This window comes from Malaclemys terrapin, chromosome 3 (genome assembly GCF_027887155.1).
Source record: "Malaclemys terrapin pileata isolate rMalTer1 chromosome 3, rMalTer1.hap1, whole genome shotgun sequence".
NCBI classification, from domain to species: Eukaryota; Metazoa; Chordata; order Testudines; family Emydidae; genus Malaclemys; species Malaclemys terrapin.
In genome coordinates, this window is record NC_071507.1 from 35921289 (window position 1) to 35939029 (window position 17741).

A 17741-nucleotide genomic window follows, 5' to 3' on the forward strand; every position below is an offset into this window, starting at 1 on the left:
TTGTTACTTCACAGCACAGCTGAGGACTGTTTAATTTGTGGGTTTTTAACTCCGTAACACATAGACTATTCACACAGTAGACCATTGTGATTTATAGTCTGCCATATGAAAGACGCTATTGTGAAGGCAGAGCTTGATTCTGTCTTCATATGCATCCTACCTCATATAGCCTACCGTCCTCCAGAAAGCGTAGCTGTCATTTCTGTAGGTATGATGGCAGATCTCAAATAAGGATGGGAAGTAGGTGGATTTAGCATAATGCTTTAGGGTTGTGGACAAATAACAACAATGACTATGCAGAGGATTAGTATCATGGTATTTGGAATGCTGAACCTTTATGTGAAATATACTAATTACCTTGGGAAGGGTGGATGAGGATGACTTTGCAACAAAGTCATCTGTTCTACCCAATAGGGGAGAGAGCTGATATGGGGTGATCATGTTCAAAGGAGAAGGGCAGGACCCAGTGGTTATCACTTTTGATATACTGTATTAAAGTGCATGTGGGAGACATTAACTGGGAGTGACGGGAGGGCTCTCTACAACAGTTACAACTGACTCATCCAGTTAGTTGCACTAAAATATCCATGGGCCTGATTCCACCACCTTTACTCACTCGAGTAGTACCCTACAGTGCAAGTGGCCTCACTGCAGTTAATATGCTCAGTTTCTGCCATCTTACTCATGGTGAGTAGTATCTTACTGTGCAAAAAATGTGTGTTTCAATGGCACTAGTCAAGGTGCAAAGTACTCCTCAGTGTAAACAAGGGTGGCAGAATAAAGCCCAGAGGGGCTACCTGAGAAGTAAGGGATTCTTCACTCTAAAGGTGTCAGAACTAGGCCCTGTGTTATCTGGTATTTGAAGACTTAGGCCCAATGCATTAGACTGAGAGCTGGGAAAGGTGAAAATAAGACAGTATCATAGGAATGAGAGAAATTGAAAACACCTATAAGGTCATGTAGTCCATCTCCTCTCACACAACCAAAACCCCTCATATCCCCTCCTCACAAAACGTTTCAGATACTGGGAACCCAATAACCTTGAACCCATAGACCTCACTAGGGCTGGGTAAACCCAGGATGTTCTAACCATGAGGGAGGAAAGGAACTCCTGACAGCAGACTACAGTCTTTACAGAAAGCTTGTATAAGAAGATTAAGATCTGGGGCGTGGGAAAAGAGGAGCTCCAAAGTAGTGCAGTGTGCTCCTCCGGCAGTACCAGTGGTCAGAGCAGGCTGGAGTGCAAGGGAGGAGCACTGCTCCAAATCTGTTAAAAAATCAGCTAAAATATTCTGGTTGCTCTCCCTCCCTCAAGCCTCAGGCTGTGCACGTCTGTGTTTTGCCTTCACTGCCTCTGTAGACAATTGCAGCTAGACCAGGCCAGGTAAGCAAGCATTTGCCTGTCGGGGTGATCTGTTAATTCTTTTCTATATGTGCTGACAGTGCCTTTCTCCCTCTCCCCACCAGTCACTACACATTAGGTAAGGTTTACACAGCTCAAGCTTCAGAAACAATGGAACAGCTAATTCCATTGGCTGCTATTCCCCACTGCCCTGTGGTTCACTAAGGTGGGAGATCAGCTGATAAGAGACAGCTTCAGCCCCTGCTACATTCTGGGCCATCTGGTCAAACCAGGCCCACAGTATCCTGATTTGTCACCAACATGCACTATTCACAATTTTCCTTCATAACAACATGCACCTGATCATCCATTCAAATTAAGCAGGCCAACAGCAGGTTTTGCAGTAAACCCTAACACACACATTTGCTACCATCTGAAGAAGAGTGACCACCTTCTGTCCACCACTAAGACCAGCCCTTCAATCTAGGCCATTTTCATAGAGAGCTTGACTCAAGTTCCATTGAAGTCAGTAGAGAGACTCCCACTGACTTAAACAGGCTTGGGATCACACCTAGAATGTCTGCAGATGGGATCCATCCTAAAGAAAGAGAGCTTGGATAAGGCAAGGAGAGAAGAGACACGCACGTGCGGTCACTGAGTAGATTTGGGTGAAGAGATGTGCAGAGAGTGAGGAATGAGAAATGAGAGAAAAGGAAGACAAAACTGAGGAGAAGCTTGAAAGAGAAAATGAAGGAGTGAGTGAGAGTGAAACAGGAAAAGACAAATGGAGGGAGAATGGAGAAAAAAGAGACAGGATGATGAAAGAAGAGATATATCAAGATGCAACATAATGAAAGAAAAAGTGAAGAAAAGATAAATAGCAAGTGAGACCCCGAACAATACATATTTTATTATTTAAAACAATGTTTTTAGCCATAATGTTACAATACTAAGGATGCTTGATTTTTATAGACAAACTGGGTATGCTCATCTTCAGGGGTGACCTGGCTGAAATACTACCTGAGAGATTAAAGTAGCACAACGTTTTCAGCTTGTCAGGGAAAGTTGTGGCTTGAAGGGGTCCTATTAGGTAGAGTACACTGAAGAAGAGCTTAAGTCAGTTTTATTCCTAAGAGGGAAGTAGCAGCACTAGCCCTCCGCTTTGATGTAGCCTCTGGAAACTGATGTTTTAGGACAGTCTGACATCAATTAAAGCCCCACTCTGCACAAATTAAAACCTGCTTTTCTTCACTAATTTCATTGGCTTATACTATTTTTAAAATCATGCAGTTCAAATACACACAACAGCCAAATAAGACTGTCATCCCCAACTGTCTTAAATACAACAGTTTTTCCTATGCTACTGTCTGAAATAAACAGATCTAGAGCTTGTTTACTGAGCATAATTTATTCCAGACCCATGCTGGAATAATAATGTTCTTGAGTCTTTGCAGATGTGTAGTCACTAGAGAGCTGCCTGCCTACATGAGTTTTTACACATATTTCAGCTAAATCAATGCTCTAAATGCAACATTGAACACTCAGGGATGTTGTGTGGATTTGTAGCACTCCCTGGAGGACTCTGTGTCTATAAACCAATAAACAGTTCACACTTCTCAATATATGTCGTTTTTGTCATTTTTGACACATACCGTATCGATCATATTCCTCGTTTTAATTCAATATTCTTCACTGAGAATAACTGGTTACAAATTAATGAAGGAAGTGAAAACTATTCTTCATATACTTAGTTCTCGTAGAATATCAGCTATAAAAGAATACAGCAAAATAGAAATTTCTCATATAAACAGGATGGAATTCATATTGATCAGGTAAATACTGAGTTGTATGTATTTTATGATCAAAACAAATAAATAGGACATGAAGAAATGGGGAGAAATAGTTTATATTTTATGTCCTTCATATATACATGTTTGCAAACATGTTTGGACACTGCAATTTCAGAAAAAAAATTATTTTCTTATATAAGGGTAATGCTGCAACCTGCATGCTCTTCTATGGATGAAATCTTGGGGGCATTACACTGAAGTCCATAGGTGTTTGCCAGAGAAAGGATTGAGTAAAAATGGAGTAAAGACCTTGGGATTTAGTCCTTAACCATAGAGCTATTTTAATTTCATGAATTAAGAGATTCTGAGAACTTTTCTGGATTGGCCAGTCAGAATCAGACAGACTGCAGACCTAAAAATACTTAAGTACACACACACTCACTGGTTTTATAGATGGTAGGTGTTTGCACAGGTCAGGAGATAAATAATCTCAATAAACAGCTACACCAAGGTATATGTAGGCTTGGAAGGATTAGACTTTTATCTGTAAATACTGGTAAACGTCAATTTAACCATGTACATGTAAATTGATGAAAAATATTTCCATTTATAATAATCTAAATTTATAGATAGAAAAAGTAAGAAAAATGCTGCTTGAGAGCTTAGTAGAGTTTGATTTAAGCATATTTACTTTGTAATTTTTGACATGTGATGTTGATAATTTGGATTTTAATAATCATAAAGCTTTAACTTTTGAATCTCACCATCTACTGTCATTGAATAATTATTGTTTGAACCCCTCTATTGTCTGACCCACCCCATAATTTCCTGCAAATGTTAAAATTTAAAGAGGTAAAACAAAAAAAAATGCTTAAAACCAATAATGTGTAACTATGAAAATGTAATAAATAAAAATAGGAAAAAATGCTTAAAAATGAACATCAATGTTATCTGTTGAAATTATAAAAAATAAAAATAGAATTCTGCCTAGTCTAGATATATACAAACAAAAGAGTCAAGTAATTCCATTGTCATGATCACACAGAGAAATTACTTCCTTTTGCACTTTTTTCTTCAAAATGGGATAACGGGGCACAAATTCAGTCAACTAACATTTTTTAATTTAAGCAAGTGTTCTGGAGAAAGGTTACTAAATGGATCACGTACTCTGCCTGAGATCTGGAGTTCATAGTCTTCAGGGCCAAAAAGGTCACATCAGCATAGTTCATCACCACTTCGGAGTACATCGGCTTACTTCTGCAGCTGGCAAAAGTGCAATATCAGAGTCCCGGGAGAAGTTTTCAGCTTCTCAGCATAAGGTTAGTGTTTAAATATGGCTGTGAAGGTAGAGTATAGGAATGAGATGCCAAAGCAGAATGAAAGAGACTATGATAATATAAGTTCCTGATTTAGGTAGTTTGGGTCCTTGTTCTAATTCTAGCTAAACATGTTAATAAAATCGATTTTTTTAAAATTGGCATTGTCACACTGTTGACTTTAGAAAAAAAGAATGACATATTGTGTGCCTATGTGCGAATGTCTCTGTGTGTAGAATTTCACGTGAAAACATAGTTTAAAAAAAAAGAAAATTTGTGGGGGGGGGTGAGAAAGAGAGTTGGAGTCTGGGCAGGTAACATTTCTTCTGAAAAGAGATAGTACAAGAGTTTACATGCCAAGTATGTGGCTCCTGGTGTTACGCAACACACCAATAATACTGGGTCTATGCCTTCAGTGTGATGTAACTTTGTGAAAAATGTTCTGGAATGAAGATATTTCTGTGTCTTCAGTGGATGACTAAAATATGCCTTCTTTCTTTATAATTCTAGATACCATTTCCAGGAGTTTTTTTTGTTAGGAAAACTTAGTAGTATAAACCATTTAGATGGAGTAAATGAGATCTCTCTGGATTCACACTAGTATACGTGAGATCAGAATCTGGCCCGTTAACTTCAATGGGACTATTTGCAGAGCAAAGGTTGCAGGATTAGACCCTGTATATTTGTAACAAAAAGTACTGGTGTAGTAAATTGCACACTGAAATGATTCTCAATAAGCTGTCATATAAATGAAGGAAAGAGGGGCATTCATTTCCGTTTAGCTTATATATCCAGCCAATATTTACATGTGATATTAAACTTTTGCTTTATCAGAAACCCTATAATCATGCAAATTGTTGATAAATGTGATGTGCAGTTTAGCCTACGGACAGCGTAAGCGTGACAATTAAGGGCTCAATCACCTTCCACCCCATGATCTGCCTGCAGAGAACACCTTCCACATGTTGATTTCTCCCTTTGTGCAGAGAGGGCTCTGGGGTACCATTTGCGGGGACTGAGCAGGAGTGTGATGGCTGTAGCAAGGCGAATGTACATGATCCATCCCCTAAAGGATGCACAGGGAGGTTAATGCAGTCTGAGACTGCAAACTTTTCCATATATGCCCCTCTATGCCATTGAATCTTTAATGGAGTTTCCAGAGGCAGCAATGAATAAATGAAGAAAGCTAAGGAACCGTAATGAGGAGAGAGGGTGTCACCTTTTGCAGGTTACGTGGAGTGACCATCCGTGATTGTCTCATGGGGTTTGGGAAAATGTCCCCACCCTACTCCACTCCATAACAGACTGGAAAATCTTTCAAAGAGAGGCGTCAATATTTTCCAAAAAAATTAATTAGATTACTTTGGAATGGTTACACTGATGTCACTGCAGTAAGTTCCTGGGCCATTAGCTTCAGTGCTAAACCAAATGAGCAAGGCCTAGGTTCATGAGTAAGAGCTGCAGGCTCAGGTCCATATGTTTGGCTTCTAGTCCATTTTTTTCTTTAATAAAAAAAAGTTAGTGTCCAGTTCAAAGCCACCTGCTCACTGTAACATACAATGTGAACTTGTTTAAAAAATGGCAGTTACATGTGAAAGTTAACACGAATTTCAAACATTCTATTATTAATTTGACCTGCCTATTATATCTTTCAGTTACCTATTTTTAAAATTATATTGTATTAATTTAAAAATAAGGAGAATGAGAAGAAGGGATAGACAGACAGACAGACAGACACACACACACATAGACACACTATAAAATATATGCAAAAAGAAGAACAGGGGTACTTGTGGCACCTTAAAGTCTCTAAGGTGCCACAAGTACTCCTGTTCTTCTTTTTGCGGATACAGACTAACACGGCTGCTACTCTGAAACCTATAAAATATATGCAATCTAAAATAAATGGAACAGTTACCCTATGACTAAGTATTGAATGTATTACATTTATTACTAGCTGAAAGCCTCTATTGTCACTCAGGTGCAGTTTGTAAAGTCATGTGTGTAAAAAGGCCAAACATGACAGAGAACTAAAAACTGAACCGTAACAGACTGTGAATCCCACTGGTGGCTGAACCTTGTGATAGTCTAAACAAAAAGAGCTTTTAGCCATGATTGTAGCTGTTTCCATTGCTTCACACTGACCCAATAGCCATTCTAGGCTTCAGATTAATGCTTAGGGTTACTGTGTATGCTGGTTGTATTGCTGTGTGGGTCGTTGCTTTGATTTGTGTGTAGGCGAGTTGCACTGGAAGATGTGTGTGGATTTGTTTAAGGTGGCAAATGAGGGGTGTATGCTGTCATGGGGGGCTATGTGTGTTTGGGATTATTGAATATGCTGGTTGTGTTATTGTGTTATTGTGTGGGTGGTTGAGTTGACTTGTGTGGGTGGCAACTGGGTGCACAGGTGTGGCTATTGGGCCAAGTAATCCACCCTCTCTGCAGTCTCCCTCATACAACAAATGAAACTATTGCATACAAATTTGCTGTAGAATAGGGGTAGTGATTGGTTGAGTTACCTCTGATGTGTCAAAGTTCTAGGACTCTTGGCATACCATAGTTACATGCCTGACAGTAGCTGTATACTGTATAGGTGTAATTCCTCATGTCAAAATGGCTGAGAATTTAAAAATTGGACAATAAGAGCAATAAAAAAGTAATATATAGCCAATGGAAGAAAGGGGAAGCTGATAATAAAGAATCTAAATCAGAAGTTCAGAATTGTAAGAAATTGACAAGGGACACAAGGAGAAATCTATGGCCATAAGAGTTAAGGATGATCAGGAAGAGTTTTAAAAATATATTTGGAATAAAAAGAATCCTGAGAATGGTACTGGTCCATTACTAGATGAAAATGGTAGAATTATGAATAATAATGCAGAAAAGGAGGAAGTGTTCGATAAATTTTGTTCTGTATCTGGGGGAAAACAGATGATATAGTCTCGTCACATGGTGATGATAACTTTCTTTCCATTCTACTAGTATCTCTGAAGGATGTTAAACAGAAGCTACTAAAGTCATACTTGTTAAAATCAGCAGGTCCAAATAACTTGCATCTAAGAGTTTTAAAAGAGATGGCCAAGGAGCTTGCTGTACTGTTAATGCTGATTTTCAATAAATCTTGGAGCCCTGGGAAAGATCCAGAAGACTGGAAGAAAACGAATGTTGTGCCAATTTTTTAAAAGAGTAAACAGGATGACCCAGGTAATTATAGGCCTGTCAGCCTGACATTGATCCTTGGCAAGAAAATGGAGTGGCTGATACGGGACTCAATTCAGAAACAATTAAGGGACAGCAATGTAATTAACGCAAATCACATGGATTTGGGGAAAATAGATCCTGTCAAACTAACTTGATATCTTTTTTCAATGAGATTACAAGTTTAAGGTAAAAGTGTTGACATAGTATACTTAGACTTCTCTAAGGCATAACAAACTAGAATGATAGAAAATTAACACGGCACATATTAAATGAATTTAAAAATGGCTAATTGATAAGTCTCAAAATGTAATTGTAAATGGGGAATTATCATCAAGCAGGTGTGTTTCCAGTGGGGTCCCCCAGGTATCGGTTGTTAGCTCGACGCAATTTAACATTTTTATTAATGATCTGGAAAAAAATATAAAATCATCACTGATAAAGTTTACGGATGACACAAAAATTGGAGGAATGGTAAATAATGAAGAAGACAGGTCACTGACACAGCGTGATCTGGATCACTTGGAAAACTGGGCACAAGCACACAATATGCACTTTAATATGTCTAAATGTAAATGTATACATCTGGGAACAAAGAAGGTAGGCCATACTTACAGGATGGGGAACTCTATCCCAGGAAGCAGTGACTTCGAAAAAAATGTGAGCGTTGTGGTGGATAAGCAGTTGAACATGAGTTTCCCAGTGTAATGCTGTGGCCAAAAAAGTCCTGGGATGTATAAAATCAGACCCAGTAATACTAGAAATGTATCTAATCTCTCATTGAAAAGGAAGTCTTCCAAATTCCAATTGGAAAAATCTTTAAATGAATACTGTACCATATGAGTCATGCATTCCATTGTTGCATCACATCTTTAGCCATTAGACTATCTCCTATTACATATTGTGTGCAACTTATCTGCATTCACTAGCAAATTTAGCTCTCCAAAAATAAATGTTTGAGTGTTCCTAGGTATGTTTATGACTATGTGTAGAGTGAGATTATGCAACCATGCAAATGGTCACAAAGTGATCCTACTCCCCAAGATGACACACAAAATGCATGAAAATCCACAAAACTGGCTGTTTTACTGCCATCGTTATCATGTCCAGTTCCAGAAAATCAAGGCTGACTTAGGTACCACAGACTCAGTCACCAACTTTACTACTGCAGAATGAAGCTCCAGTGCATGTCAGTTCCTTCTCTGATCAATGTCAATGTCTTTCAAATGACAGCCCGATGGCAGGCAGAATTCTACAATGCAAACAAACAACACTGTGAGTTATAATCTCACTTTGTGATGCATTTTTTAGATTTCAATAAAACTGATAGATATTGAATGATTTCCCAGTCCATTAAGGCGGCTGATAATTTCCAGTTTGCCACAAAATTCAGTTCATTTCTGCTGAATATAGTGAGGGGAGGGTTCTGCCACAGACTTCAGGTCCTACGGGCCCAAAATTGGCCATAAACACATTAATACTAATAAATATGGCTGTCAAGCAATAAAAAAAATGTACCGCGATTAATCGCGCTGTTAAACAATAATAGAATACCATTTATTTAAATATTTTTGAACATTTTCTATATTTTCAAATATATTGATTTCAATTACAACACAATACAAAATGTATAGTGCTCACTTTATTTTTGATTTCAAATATTTGCACTGTAAAAAACAAAAGAAATAATATTTTTCAATTCACTTAATAACAAGTACTGTAGTGCAATCTCTTTATCATGAAAGTTGAACTTACAAATGTAGAATTATGTACAAAAAAAACCCCTGCAGTCAAAAATAAAACAATTTAAAACTTTAGAGCCCACGAGTCCAATCAGTCCTACTTCTTGTTCAGCCAATCACTCAGAGAAACAAGTTTGTTTACATTTGTAGAAGATAATGCTGCCTGCTTCCATAGGCGCTGACTGCATGGGTGTTCCGGGGCTGGAGCACCAACGGGGAAAAATTAGTGGGTGCTCTGCACCCACCGGCAGCCAAGCTCCCCTCACCCCCCATCCCACATCTTCCTCCTCCCCTGAGCTCACCGTGTCCCCACTCTTCTGCCTACCTCCCAGCGCTTCCCGGCCGCCACCAAACAGCTGTTTGGCAGTGCTTAGCACACTCCAGGGCGGGGGGAGGTGCGGGAACACCTCAGGGGAGGAGGGGGGAAGAGGCGGGGTTGGGGTGGGAATTTTGGGAAGGAGTTGGAATAGGGGCAGGGAGGGGGCAGAGTTGGGGCAGGGACTTTGGGGAAGGGGTTGGAATGGGGGTGGGGAAGGGGTGGGAAGAAGCAGGGAAGGGGTGGAGTGGGGACCGGGCAGATGGGGGGGTCAAGCACCCACGTGAAAGCAGGGAAGTCAGTGCCTATGCCTGCTTCCTGTTTACAATGTCACCTGAAAGTGAGAACAGGCATTTGCATGGCACTGTTGTAGCTAGGGTCGCAAGATATTTACATGCCAGATGCACTAAAGATTCATATGTCCCTTCATGCTTCAACCACCACCATTCCAGGGGACATGCGTCCATGCTGATGACAGGTTCTGCTTGATAACCATCCGAAGCAGTGTAGACCGATGGTTGTTTATTTTCATCATCATGAGTCAGATGCCACCAGCAGAAGGTTGATTTTCTTTTTTGGTGATTTGGGTTCTGTGATTTCCGTATCAGAGTGTTGCTCTTTTAAGACTTCTGAAAGCATGCTCCACGCCTCGTCCCTCTCAGATTTTGGAAGGCACTTCAGATTCTTAAATCTTGGGTCGAGTGCTGTAGCTATCTTTAGAAATCTCACATTGGTATCTTCTTTGCGTTTTATGAAATCTGCAGTGAAAGTGTTCTTAAAATGAACAACACATGCTGAGACTGCTGTAACATGAAATATATGGCAGAATGCAGGTAAAACAGAGCAAGAGACATACAATTCTCCCCCAAGGAGTTCAGTCACAAATTTAATTAACGTATTATTTTTTTAACAACATCATCAGCATGGAAGCATATCCTCTGGAATGGTGGCCGAAGCATGAAGAGGCATATGAATCTTTAGTGCATCTGGCACATAAATATTTTGCGATGCCAGCTACAACAGTACCATGCGAATGCTTGTTCTCACTTTCAGGTGACACTGTAATTAAGAAGTGGGCAGCATTATCGCCCATAAATGTAAACAAACTTATTCCTGTTAGCGATTGGCTGAACAAGAAGTAGGACTGAGTGGACTTGTAGGCTCTAAAGTTTTACATTGTTCTGTTTTTGAGTGCAATTATGTAACAAAAAACCCTACATTTGTAAGTTGCACTTTCATGATAAAGAGACTGCACTACAGTATTTGTATGAGGTGAATTGAAAAATACTATTTCTTTTGTTTATCATTTTTACAATGCAAATATTTGTAATAAAAAAATAATATAAAATGAGCACTGTACACTTTGTATTCTGTGTTGTAATTGAAATAGATATATTTAAAAATGTAGAAAAACATCCAAAATATTTATTAAATTTCAGTTGGTATTTTATTGTTTAACAGAGTGATTAATTGCAATTAATTTTTTAAATTGCAATTATTTTTTGTGAGTTAATTGCGTAAGTTAACTGCGATTAATTGACAGCCCTACTAATAAGAGCATCAGACTTGATTTTGTACCACTGAAGTTAATGGGAGTTTTGTCAGTAAATGCTAGCAAAATGGAATCTATAGTTAGCCTTTTGAGCACATCTTCAAAATAGTAAGAAACTCATTCATATGCCCATGTATTATTTATAGGTTTTAAAATGTACAGCTGCTATTCTATTTGTTTAAATTATAGCCCCAGGTTTTAATTATGGGATGGCCTTTGGCACTAATGCACTACTCGGGATATTTTAAAAATATTTGAAAATAAATTCTGAAGTTTTGTTTTCAGCCCCCACCTTTCCTTGTTTAATGCAGGGTTGTGGAATGCTGCTCTAAAGCTGTGGATGTAAGGAGGAGAAAAACAGAAGCTCTTAGAGAGCTAACAGTCATTGTTCAGACTGTGACACTGCACAAGGTAACAGACGTTGGGACAAATCCAGTCCCCTCTGAAGTCAATGGGAATTTTGCCATGGGAGCTTGATTGAGTCCCTCTTCCAACTCTATTTCACCTCTTCTACAGGGAAAGAGTGTTCAGGGAAGTTGGGGTCAGGGTACAGTGTATTACAGATTAATTAATTGTAATTAGTATAGATAAAAATATACTTATTCTAGGCTATAACACCCTGATAGCTATTTAAGAGGCAGTCAAGTGACTAATTCACCGGCTTTTCGGTGCTTGGGATGCAAACTGGAGTGTGTAATAAAGGAGTGCCACACAGGAGTAAAAGACTGGTCTTCATCACCTTCCCTAGTCACCTGACAGAGGTGAGGGTTATAGAAAGTTAATACTCATCACATGGATTTTTTTGCATACTATTTCCTGTATTTATTGCAAATTTCACACTTGGCTACCTTATCTTCATTGGCAGCACTTATGCCTGGCGACAACAGGACATCTCAGGCATGTCAGCTATAAGAAGCTCCTTCCTGGGCCTGTATTTAACATTTAATGAGTATTTTGGCAATTTCATTATCATTTTCTGAAGTCTAGGTTGTGCTTTGCAGATTGGTTTCTGTAATACAGCTTCCAACAGGTTTCCACCCTTTGACATTTTACAGGAGCCACTTGCAACCAAAAGCAATTGCCAGCATTTCTTTTGCCATCTAAACATAGTTCTGTTGTGTTTCAAACAGTGTTTTGGAAGCATACGCCATGGGGTGATCATCTCACAGAAAGACAGGCCACAACACATGGAAGCTTGAATCAACCAAGATCTTATGGCCTTTATTCATCTCCAAAATTTTTCAGGACTAGTATTTCTGTAACAATAGTTTTTAAGCTCTTCTGTTGCTAATCATCCCAGTGTCTGTTCTCAAGATGATCAAATTAGGCAATCTGTGTCTTGAGGCACCACCTCACATGGGACTCCCTGGTTTCACGTGCCTGTCATAGCCCCATGTTCACAGTATGGCTCCACCTTCATCCACCTTGTTGTGGCCCTGTCTGTGTTTTGGTCATTCAAACACTGTCAGGGCCACAGTAGCGATTAAGCCATGGGACAGAGGTAAAATCATGGGGGGGGGTGTCCCCCAACAGCTGCCTACTAGATTGGTAGGGAGCCTTCAATTGATCCTGTTTAGTACTCTGCCCCTCTATTCTTTTCTATGTGAAAGTTTAGAGCACAAGAAAGGAACCAGAACTGGGGGACCTAGGCATCAGTCTTTTGTACCTAATGTTTGATTTGGCCCTGTCCTCAAGTAGAGCTCTGAGTGGAGCACTTCATAGTGGCAAATTAGGGATTCATTTGCTGAGGTGTTCACATGCCTGGGAATCTCCCTAAAGCCTCCTTGTTTTGTGGTCTTTCAATTTGTACAATTGCCGTCACTCTTCTAGGGTCTGGTTGAACTCTAGTCCCTGTGTATGTATTTTATATAACTAATCTAATTCATCCCAATCTGGCATTTGTTCCTGTTCAGCTGAAGGTCTCTTCCCCTTTAGTCATGCTACAGAACCTTGTGGAATCTCTCCGTGTGGCATTGATCATTTTCACCCCAAATCAGCAGATCACAACAGTTAGTTCTACTCCATTCAGATCTTCAAAGATCTGGGATATGCTGCTTCAGCTGATCTCAGTCATGAGCTAAGGCAATGCCAAAGGAAAGGCCCTTAAAGATATAGGCTCAGATCCTCAAAAATATTTACACACCTAACTCCCATTTATTTCATTGATATTTAGTTGCCTAAATATCTTTGAGGAGCTGGGCCCTGCCTACCAAGAGGGAATTGAAGGCATGGAGTCAGGGCCGACGACAGGGTGGGGGAAGCCGGTACAAATTACCGGGGCCTGGCGGTCTGGAAGAGGGCCCAGGGCCTGGCTTCTCCCCCCCCCCCCCATCACCCCTGTTTAGCCAGTCTGCCCTTGGTGAGGGGCCCGAAAAAAAATTTTCACTGGGGCCCAAACCCGCTCTCGGCGGCCCTGCATGGAGTTTGGCACAAAACCCTTGGCTTACAGTTTTTAAAACGTATCAAATCATTTCAGAGAAGAGATCATTCTTATTTGGTCCTCTTGTGCCCCGGGGTATCTGAGGTATATAATGAAATCTTCTTCAGAATCTAAAACATAATGCTGGGACTGATTTTTCAGTGCATTACGTTAGTTTTACATGATTGTAAATTGATTAAAAGAACAGGAGTACTTGTGGCACCTTAGAGACTAACAAATTTATTAGAGCATAAGCTTTCGTGGGCTACAGCCCCCTTCTTCGGATGCATATAGAGTGGAATAAATATTGCACTCTATATGCATCCGAAGAAGTGGGCTATAGTCCATGAAAGCTTATGCTCTAATAAATTTGTTAGTCTCTAAGGTGCCACAAGTACTCCTGTTCTTTTTGCGGATACAGACTAACACGGCTGCTACTCTGAAACCTGTAAATTGATTGAAATCAATGGAGCTACAATGAGTAAAAACTGGAAAAATGCAAGGGTGAAATCAGGCCCACTAAATTCATGAGAGTTGACTCTAACAGCCATGTATTACCTCTTTTTACACTCAGAAACCTAAGATATAAGTTGTCTGTTACAGCTGTCCCTCTGCTGCATTCCTTTTCCCCCTCTCCTTTCTGTTTGTCCTTTGTGGCCACCCCTCCCGGCCATTGTGCTAACTGAAGTCACAGCCCTATTCCTAGGAATGGCTTGTACAGACTAACTGGAGCCATTGCTCTGCCTAGGGAGGGGGTTTCTTGCTTCTTTGTTTGGTTCCTTTGTTCAGACCCGGGCTCGGTGTGGGGGGCACTGCCCAGAAATGCAAGACCTGAAGTGGCCAACTAATTAAGCATATGAGTCATACCTGTGGCTCAGAACATGCCCAGGTATGCCTATGCTTACCTGCAGCCTTTCCCTGCCTTCTCTCCTCCCCTGTATCAAGAGGAGCCAGTCAAAAGTACTGGTGGGAAACTGCCTGAGTTTGCCTTTAAAGCCGGACATTTTCTGATCAGACGTCGGAGAAGGTCCTTGCTTTGCCACCTGGTCTGATCAGCTAGGGGTCTTTGGGGGGCCCTCTCCCCACTCTCGTTTGTTTTTGAGCGTACCCCTCTTTTTAAACTCCCCTCCCACAAACAACAAATTTGTGCCTGGAGATCTCCTGATTATTGTAAGCGAATCAAGTCCTCTCTCCATCCTCCGATGCTACTGCCGTTCCTGTCTCTGTGCTTGCTGCTGTCCTGGGGATTGATAAGAACTCCCTCTTGCAAACTCCCCCTGTCCTAGCTGCTGGCCTTGTTTTCCCAGCAGACAGACCCAAGCTAACTCCTTGGTCTGTATCTGTAATCTGTTTCTTGCTCTGCAGCGCCTTTGCTGCTGGAAATAAGCCTGTGCCGCTGCTAGGCTGTGCCTTCCTGGACTGTATCCTGGGCTGCCGGCTTGCAGCCATCCCACTGCTGCAGCCACCACTAGTTAATTCCCCGCCCCCCCCGGGGCTGTACCCTGGGCACACACCACTCTGCCCTCCGGAACTGCTCCCCCTCCCGATCAAAGAAGCGGCATAGTGTAAGGTGCACCTATTAGAATCAGGTTCTTAGTCTAGATAAGTTGTAATTTCATTTTGCATAGCTGTGGTTAAGTTAGCTTTAAAGAATTGTTTGTATTGTGCTCTGTAAGTTAGGTTTAAAAAAATTGTTGCATTGTGTTCTGTTACTTGCTAATTTGTGTAGTCTTGGTTAAGTTAGATCATAGATAAGATTTTACTGTTTTCTGTATAATTGTGGTTAAGTCTGTCTTCCCGCTGCCCTAACGCCCCCCCGAGCTTGCCCGTGTCTCCCCCTGAGCTCCCCAGTCACTCGTTGCAGTCTCTCTGCTGTTTAAACTTGCAGCCTGTCTGCTCTCTGTGTCTCCCTAAGTTTAAATCTCCCTCCGCAGCACCTCTGCCTTTGGTCTCTGCTCCACCACGTGCTCCTCTTCCCCCATCCCCCAACCTCACTCCTCTACCACTGTCTTTCTCTCTCTCTCTCTCTTTTAATTCCTTCCCCCATGTGCTCACCCCGCTCCTGCTGCTGCCAAACCTCAATTGTATTACTGAAGTCTAGCATAAAACCCCATTGGTTACCCTTTTTCTCTCTAACACACCTCACATTTTACATTTACACCACTGTGACATATTTTTACCTAGAGTTGTTGGTTATTTAACACATTTTACGCATAACTGTTAGTTGGTTATATGCTGCTGTGACACACCCTTTACATAGGAACTGTTAGCTACCTGTTACATTTATACTTCAGTGTTAATCGGTTACCAACTGCATTGGACCCTACTGTATTGTACCCCTCTATTGAAACCCCCAATCCTATTTACTAAAAGAAACCCCTCCCCAATTGTCTACCTTAACAAACCCCGTACTCCTCACTATTGAATTTTCCCTGTTTTTGCATTTTCTTAATAAAGTTTATTTTGCACCCCACCAGTGCAGTAGTTGTCCCCCAAGATCCCCTACCTGCTGGCAGGGTCATAAGTCTCCATAGCTGAGGGCAGAATGGAGCTCTTCATTTACAAATTATTTAATGCAAGTTTAGTGTTAGGAAAAATAGAGCCTTCTTTGGACAAATCTAGTTGCTAGTATTATGTTAGGTCTGTAGAACACCCTACCTGAAAACATTCATGCCAACTCTTGCTGAATGATCATAAGTTTAAAAGTCCTTAATTTGGATTATGTGTACTAACTGCCACAGCCCAGTTTAAATGGAATGAAAATGTTTATTACAGTTTGTTTCAATGCATGCTACAAGCAAGTTGCGTGCACTGCAGCGGTCAAATAAAAAAATTCCAATATCTCAGTGAGTGATTGATATAATTAAATTTCAAATAAAGGCTTGTTTTATCACCTCAGTTAGCTTGTTGACATATAATAGGCACTGTTGAGTAGTACATCTAGTTAATTATTTTCTTTTACATATTGATATTAGTACCTGAAGTGGGAACATCTCATTTCCTGAATATGATTACCATTTTGAAATCTTATGCACAGGGGAAAAAAACCAATTCTATAAATTAAACAAGAAGTTCTGAGAACTTATATCCCCCAGTTCACATCCAGATACTAATGCATCTCATTTACTTTGTTGCTATTCCCTTGAGTTATCTGTGTCATGCAGACCAGTCTTGCATGTCATGTTAACTATCTCCTGAAAAAAGCTAGAAGAGTACTTGTAACAGTGCCCTAAGCTAGCATACAAGGTAGGTAGACGAACATAAAAAATTCATCACTGTTACATTTCAAGTTGCTGGGATACTTTAATTCCAACAGGAAAGAACCCATGTCAGCTAAAGATGGAGCTATAATTAAACTGATATGGCATTCACGATTGCCTCAAAACCCACTGTAGTTGTCATATGTTTCTTTCCCCCATCTTTAAACTATATGGAAATCAATTATCTCAACAAACCAGATGTAAGGACTGTATGCCAAACACTTACTCCTGAAGTGAATAAATTATTTGAAATTCATTATTGATGTGAACAACTCTCCAAGATTTAAAGCACCAGTCCATTTTCTGTGCTGAGATTCACATGGAATTTTAACAAGTTCAGCACTATCCTCTGTCATAAATTCATATGGCAAACTGTTATGCAAATAGCTAGAATTCTGGGATAGGTGAGTAAAGCACAGAAAATTATGCTTCAGCTGACAAAGTGCCCATGAGTTAATGGTTCTGTACATTTAGTGACAAATTTGTTCCTGATTTACCCCAGAGTGACAGACACAGGGTAAAAGGGGGACATCTGAGACTGAAAATACCATTTGTGTGTCAAGGATGTTAGCAACCTGGAGTGGTGATAGGCACTGGTGTCTACAGGATATGAAATTGAGTTGATGTGATGTCATTTTGGCTCTACTGTAACCTGGTTATCTCTTGCCAAGACTTCATGTATGATTAGTCAGCTTGGAGAGGACAGCAAGTCTTATCAGGCACACTTCCTGACATTTCTGTCAACTTAAGAAATGTGGCTATGGAATTTAAGATGAGGTGTCACATCTTCATATCAAATCCCATTG